Genomic DNA, 7,500 nt, shown 5'->3' on the forward strand with positions numbered 1-7,500 from the left:
AAACAGAGCAGGTCGAGCTATGGAAGGAGTCGTAATGTTGTTCACCAATGCTCCAATAATTTACACCACTTTGGGAGACGAAAGAAAGCCACTTTTTTTCTTTACCTTAAACGTTCACGAGATCTAAGTGATGGATTTTTAGCTTGCTGATTCAGATTGTCACTCACTTTTACTTAGAACACACATACACACACATAACCCCTCCAAAACACACACACACATACACACACACACACACACACACACACACACACACACATCCTTAAAAACTTCCCAAAATAGTAAGAAAAGTGAACGAAAGGAAGGAAAAGTAACAAGAAAAGGAAAGAAATATGAAAACAAGGAAAACTCTCAAACCTCTTCTGTGGCAAATGAATGCGAGCAACGCGGCGCGAGGCAAAGGAAGGGACCAAGGAAGGAGTCTCCACAGTGAAGAGAGATTGAGAGGGAGAGGGATATTACTCTACTAGAGCACCCCATCTCGATTACAAGCGGGGAGGGTGAAAGGCGTGCAGGGAGCAGAGAGGGAGAGAGAGTGGAAGAGAAGGAGTGAGGGAGAGTGGGAGAGTTCTGGGAGAGGGAGGGTGGACTTATGAAGAAGAAGATGGTTTGAAGTGGGAAGAGGGAAGCTTTGGAAGAAGTGCAAGGAAATATAAGATCGCTTGTAAGAGAGAGAGAGAGAGAGAGAGAGAGAGAGAGAGAGAGAGAGAGAGAGAGAGAGAGAGAGAGAGAGAGAGAGAGAGAGAGAGAGAGAGAGAGAGAGAATCAAGTATCGCAATGAGCCACACTAAGAAGAACCTCAGTATACGTGAGATAGGTGGGCCAAAGGGAAAGTTATTCATGACAAGTTAACTCGCGTTTAAAACAATGCCAGACCTGTGTTCCCTTGTTCCCAGAGCGTTGGTGTATACGCTTACAATAAATACATACCAGATTATATTGTCCCGGTGTGTAGGTTTATTTATCTTCCGCCACAGACTTGGGAACTCGGCCCAGCAAATGAAAACAGCACGTCAGTGGGTCGCTATCACCATCAGTAATTGTAATGAGAAGAGGGAAAGTAAAGCGGATAGTAAACATGAAGGAAAGGGACGAGACTAATAAAAGAACACTGAGGAAAGAGTGAGAATAGTGATAGTAGTTGTGTAGGGGTGGCTCATGTAGTAGTAGTAGTAGTAGTAGTAGTAGTAGTAGGAATAGGAACAGAAGTACGAGTTATGAAAATATCATGGCAATAAAGGAACAAAGAGAAAAACATTTGCTAAAGAAAGAATAAGAAAGAAAAACACACAAGCACCCCGTTCACATCGTTCTCATAACACACGCCCCACGGAATTTTGTCCTCGTCTTCAGTGACCACCCGTCCTTCCCTCCCTCCTTCCCTGGCCTCCCCGCGCCCTTGGGAAATCACATAGCCTTCCCCGTCACCGCTCCTTCCTTCCCTCCGTGCTCCACTTTTTCCCTCTCCCCCGTGTTCCCCCTCTACCCCCCTCCCATCATCAAAGGCCACGAGCTCCACTACAAGACGGAGAGCGCATCCCACACCTGGTCTGCCGTTCACGTTGTAAAACTCATTCATGTTTTCATGTTTTCTCAGATGTGTGTTTGTGTTTGCCTCTGAAAAGATTATGTTCATGAAGACTCTCTCCTTATTCCCTTCAGGTGCTTCTGGAGTTCCCTTGTGGCTGTCTGCTGGTGTGAGTGTGTGTGTCTCGTCCACTTCTTCAGCTCCTCCTACTCACGTGTTTAGGTATGGTGAGTGTTCTGTATTTTTTTTTTGAATCGTGTACGAGTATGTGTGTTTAGGTGTATATGAAACGATCCATTGATTATAATTCTACAGTTGCAACTCACCCACTCCTTTCGGATCATCTTCTTCACGTCTGAGTATTGAGAGTGCTCTGTACTATGATGTTTTCGGTATCATACGTATATTCTGATGTACTCGTATATTTCAAAAGCTACGTCTCCAGGTGCTTCTCCCGCCCGCCAGGTATTGTGAATGCTCTGTGTGATGTTTTCAGAATCATATGTATATTTTAGCGTATTTGAAACGTTGGCATGATTATAATCGCTTGGTCGCACCTCAGACGGCAGGTTCATAGCGTCTCCTTCCTCCTTAGAAATGCAGTGAAGCGATCCAACACTCTGATACTTTGCATAAAAAGATGCTTGATGTTATTACTGATAGTGTTCAAGGGAGTATTATAAACTATCAAGAAAAACACCTATTTGTATTTTAAAGTTCAGCGTTTTTTTTTTTTAATGGGGAGAATTCAATGTCATATGGAAAATAGAGACATTAGTTTGATTACCACTCTAACTGTTACATCATTCCCACCGCTTCCCATTACTTGACAACAGCACAGCGGCAGAAAGGCTGAGAGATGACTGAATAGGTTGGATCTCGTCAATGTTTATCGCGTTATCCGGCAAACGATGCTCTTCACACACACAGGACCAGATTTTGAAACTCTTTGAACCATTCTGGGAACGGATTTCAATAGCCGCAGAGATTATTAGTAGAGTTCTAATGGATTTAGCTCATTGATGATGTACGTAGAATCCTGGTTGATTTATCACTGGAATCATGTTACACACACACACACACACACACACACACACACACACACACACACACACACACACACACACACACACACACACACACACACACACACACACACACACACACACACACTATCTCTCACACTGGCTTTACATAACAGCAAATTCATGACAACAATAACGGTGACACAAGACCAACAGTGATACATGAGGTACTGGTTATATTGCTAATAGTGACTCTGGTACTGGCAGTGGTTGGGGTGGTAGTAGGGATTGCAGTGGCGTGGGGCTGGTATGGGGGGAATATTGTCTTGCTAGGGGTGATTAAGGAATATGATAAATCCCGAGTGACTGTGGTAATGGCAGTGGTGGTGTGGTGGTGGGGTTGGCATGGAGCGGGAATATTGTCTTGCTAGAGGTGACTAAGGAATGTATAAACCCCGAGTGGGAGAAGGAGGAACTAGATTACATTGAGACGTTTGTAACTCAGGGCGTAATTGGATGGTGCTTCTGGCCCTGATTTGTGGAAGTCTTGAACAACACCTCGGCGTCTGGCGTGGCGCGAGGTGCGGCGCGAGGGGCGGCGCGGGGAGAGAATAGCGAAAGAGACGGATGGGGCGCCCTGGGAGAGACAGAAGTGGGGCAGCTGGTGGAGAAATGTGGCGGAGACGTGCATTCAGGGGATTTACAGTGGGAAGGTATGAGGAATGTTTGTAGGTTTTATGCGTTTATGTGTAAATTATTACGTTGTGTCCGTAATAACAACTCCCTCCCCCCCCAAAAAAAAAAATCTACTGAAGGTGCCAGTCCCCAAAGAGTAGTCAAAAAGAATTATCCAAAACACAAGATACAAGACCAAACAACAAAGCCAATACCGAAACGGAAGTCCCTCACAGTCCTAATGGTGTTGCTCGGAGAGAGAGGAATGCCCAGCGAGTACATCGGAGACCGTCACTGGCGAGAGTTCAGAGGAGCGAGCGTCCCTCCACTGTTAATAAATGGATGGGAGGGCGAGAGAAGCGGTTGGTCTGCGTCACCTGGGAGGATGAGGGACAAGTGAGGGGCGGCTGATCAAAGAGAGAGAGAGAGAGAGAGAGAGAGAGAGAGAGAGAGAGAGAGAGAGAGAGAGAGAGAGAGAGAGAGAGAGAGACACACACACACACACACACACACACACACACACACACACACACACACACACACACACACACACACACAGATGTACTTATAGAATCCTACCTATAATTTAGATGTCATCGGAAATTCAACTTAGCACAATTTTTAAATTATCTTCACGTCAGAGTTTGTTCAGTGATTTGTTTATTTATTATTCTCTCTGCCTGTATGTCTCCTCTCTCTCTCTCTCTCTCTCTCTCTCTCTCTCTCTCTCTCTCTCTCTCTCTCTCTCTCTCTCTCTCTCTCTCTCTCTCTCTCTCTCTCTCTCCATGCTTTTGTCTTTGTGTTCATGTTTATTTAGTCATCGGTGCCTGTGTGTGTGTGTGTGTGTGTGTGTGTGTGTGTGTGTGTGTGATTTTAAATTTCTCTCTCTCTCTCTCTCTCTCTCTCTCTCTCTCTCTCTCTCTCTCTCTCTCTCTCTCTCTCTCTCTCTCTCTCTCTCTCTCTCTCTCTCTCTCTCTCTCTCTCTCTCTCTCTCTCTCTCTCTCAACTCCTCATGTTTCGTCGCCTTTCAGTGTTAGTTCAACATGGGAGATCTGTGTGGGATGGAGGAATGTAAATACCCAAGTGTAACTCAACCCTCCCTCACTAGAGCTTAGCACAGGTAACTGGACACGAGCTGAGAGAAATTCCGTGAACTCCCTGCAGGCTTAACGCATTTGGATCATCAAAGTTTACCGCATGTGTCTATCTATACGTTTGAGTATTCTGATTTTTTTCTTACTGCGTTTTCTTTTTTTCTTGTGTTGTTGTTGTTGTTGTTGTTGTTGTTGTTGGTGGTGGTGGTGGTGGTAGTGGTGGTGGTGATGTTGTTGTTGCTATTGTTGAAATCCATATACGTAAGTGGTCTCAGTTTATAAGGAATATAATAAAGGACGATACAGACAAGACTTTTAGTATCAGTAATCAAGAAAGGATTAAGAATAACGGGCAGATTCATGATACAGTTACATTTGTAAACGAGATAGGAAGAAACAGCTCTGAAATGTTTTAGTAGATGACTGCAATAGACTCAACTAACATGTTCCTGATCTTGTGTACCGTGAAGTGCAGTGTTCAGAAAATGTTTGACCTCACTCATCCAGTGAAGCCTTTGACTGCCTGCTGATGACGTGTGCTAGTTGAATAAACATATGTGGTTTTACTAGACAAAAGCACAGATCATCAGGCACTAAAATGTTTGAGCTGTTTCATCATTCCCTTTTGTTGTTAGTGTGTGTTTGAAAGTCATTGTGCAAATTTTCACCACAAAGTTTTGTTAAATCTGAATAGAGTGTATAACAATGAGACGGTTAAGATTAATGCTCTTGCCTAATATAATCTGAATCGGCTTAACTCTGAGATAAATTGATCTCCGCTCGTGTTTAATTAATTAGCTTTACAAAGTCTTCATCTCTCAGGATTATAGTTCATTGTCAGGCGTTGCGCAGTGATGAAAAAATGAGGAAGAAGAGGAGGAGGAAGAGAAGGAAAAGCAGGAATATGATGTTGAATAATGTGAATACAATGGAAAAAAAGGCGGATTAGAAAAGAAAACAAGAACCAAAACAAGTATAGATATTAGAAAATAGGAGGAAAGCAAATCATAGAGAGAGAGAGAGAGAGAGAGAGAGAGAGAGAGAGAGAGAGAGAGAGAGAGAGAGAGAGAGAGAGAGAGAGAGAGAGAGAGAGAACCTGAACCCGCAAATCAGCTTCAAGGTATTTATTCCATCACACGAACTCCTTGGGATGAGAAAGCGAAAGAGACTGACTGAATCCTCGGGCCTTTGACGCGGGTGGGGCGAGTTTGCTTCCCGATAGATCGATGGAAAAATCTCTATAAAAGTTCCCCCGCAAAATGACGACTCAGCGGCCAAATCCCAAAGACTGATCCCGGGTCATTTTCACTCACGAGGTAAAGTTTAAGGGAAAATATTGATCCTCTCTGACGGTATAAAACTCTAAATTAGATGCGGCTTTGGCTAAATCCTCCCGCACTCGTTCACTGCTGCATAAAGGTGAGGGAGGAAGAGAAAGAGGGAGAGAGCGAAGGGAGAAGGAGAGGGAAGGAACGGTAGGAAGGGAGGGAGACAGGAAGGAATGGATGGATGGTACACGGCTTTGTCAGTCAGTGATGGAAAGAAAGGAGTGGCGCGGTGGACAGGAAGGAAGATGTGAAGGAAAGAGCATAAAGAGGAAACACAGCAGGAAATATTGGGCGTTGAGAAGCGCTGAAGAGGGGAGGAGGAAGAGGGTTGATGAAAGAGTGAACAAAGAACAGGACGGTATTGATGATTATGATAATGAGGGTGGTGATGGTGGTGGTGGTGGTGGTGGTGGTGGTGGTCGTCGTCGTCGTCGTCGTGGTGGTGGTGGTGGTGGTGGTGGTGGGATGGATGAGGTTGGGAGAAGGGCTGAGTGTTAAATATGAAATATACTGTTTTTCTTTTCTTTTAGTTTTTCAAGGGCACTAAAATAAAAAGAAAGAGGAGAAAACCATCAACATTTGTTGCTCTCTAGAAAAATTACTCCGTGAATTACTATACTTATTTTTCTTTATCTGTTCATGTGAAACTAAAATAAAGGATATGTGTATATATATATATATATATATATATATATATATATATATATATATATATATATATATATATATATATATATATATATATATATATATATATATATAAAGGCTACTCTCAGATAAGTCAGTCAGCCATGCTTCTTTTTTTATTAACAATTCTTCAAGTGCCTTTTTTCATTCATTCATTCATTTATCGTCAGTTCATTCACTAATCTAAGCCCACCACCTCAGCACCGAATCAGGTTGTTGGTGCTGAGCCATTAGGTAGTTTTAAAAAGATTAAACAAATTTATGGAGGAGGATGATAGGTGGAAATAGGTAGGTATGTTTAGTGAAGGGACAGCCACGTAAGTGTAAGCCTGATGACTTCTTGCAGCTTCCCTTGCTTTCTAATGTTCTTACGCTCTTAATTTGTCACTCACTTACTCCTTCCCAACAAGATCCTGCTTAGCGCGTCTTGCTTCCCTTGTACGCCAGACGCTTCCATCTCATGAAATCCTGAAATTTGCTGAAAACTTGCTAATCATGGGGAAATTTGCAACCTGTCAGAATATTTCAGGAAATTAGGGACATTGTTCAGATTCTTGGTACGCTTGTCGGTGAGGTTAAAGGCGTGTGTGTGTGTGTGTGTGTGTGTGTGTGTGTGTGTGTGTGTGTGTGTGTGTGTGTGTGTGTGTGTAATAGTGATAACAAAAATAATAAGAGTAATAACAAAGTGGAAGAGAGAGAGAGAGAGAGAGAGAGAGAGAGAGAGAGAGAGAGAGAGAGAGAGAGAGAGAGAGAGAGAGAGAGAGAGAGAGAGAGAGAGAGAGATACCAGAAGAGAAGACAGCAGAAAAGCAGAAAAAGAAAGCAGGGAAGAACAGAGAAAAAAAAAGAAGAGAAGAGAAGAAAAGAAAACGACCAGAAAAGCGGAGAAGAGAAGAGAGAAGAGGAACAAGTGTAAGCAGGAAAGTCTCAAGGTGCTTCCAATTACTCACACCATAATCATTTCCTCTCCATAATTGGATGAGCCACAAGCGAGGCGGAGGCTGCGGCGGGGACCTGTCGGGCAAGAAGGGTGTGGGGGTTCACCTCCGGCCAAGCAAGTGTGTGACAAACCCGAGTTACCGCGAGCAGTGAGTTAGTGAAGGCATTGTACGTGGGAAGTGAAATATTTGCCTGCTTTGATGAAATTAGTGTATCTGTATTCTT

The 7,500-nt window shown here is 43.5% G+C and overlaps 1 protein-coding gene and 1 long non-coding RNA gene across 3 annotated transcripts in view; one reads left to right on the forward strand and one right to left on the reverse strand.

Annotated features, from left to right (window-relative positions):
- LOC135090167 (uncharacterized) overlaps nt 1–7,500 on the reverse strand; it is a 94,550-nt gene that overhangs the window by 69,191 nt on the left and 17,859 nt on the right.
- LOC135090179 (uncharacterized) overlaps nt 1,522–7,500 on the forward strand; it is a 178,504-nt gene continuing 172,525 nt past the window's right edge. Inside the window, exon 1 of one of the 2 annotated variants that reach the window (XR_010261810.1) lies at nt 1,522–1,750. This is a non-coding gene — a long non-coding RNA (uncharacterized LOC135090179). The remainder of the gene's footprint in view (nt 1,751–7,500) is intronic. The other variant, XR_010261809.1, reaches the window with a different exon arrangement.

The sequence above is a fragment of the Scylla paramamosain genome, chromosome 3, assembly GCF_035594125.1.
Source record: "Scylla paramamosain isolate STU-SP2022 chromosome 3, ASM3559412v1, whole genome shotgun sequence".
Taxonomy (NCBI): domain Eukaryota; kingdom Metazoa; phylum Arthropoda; class Malacostraca; order Decapoda; family Portunidae; genus Scylla; species Scylla paramamosain.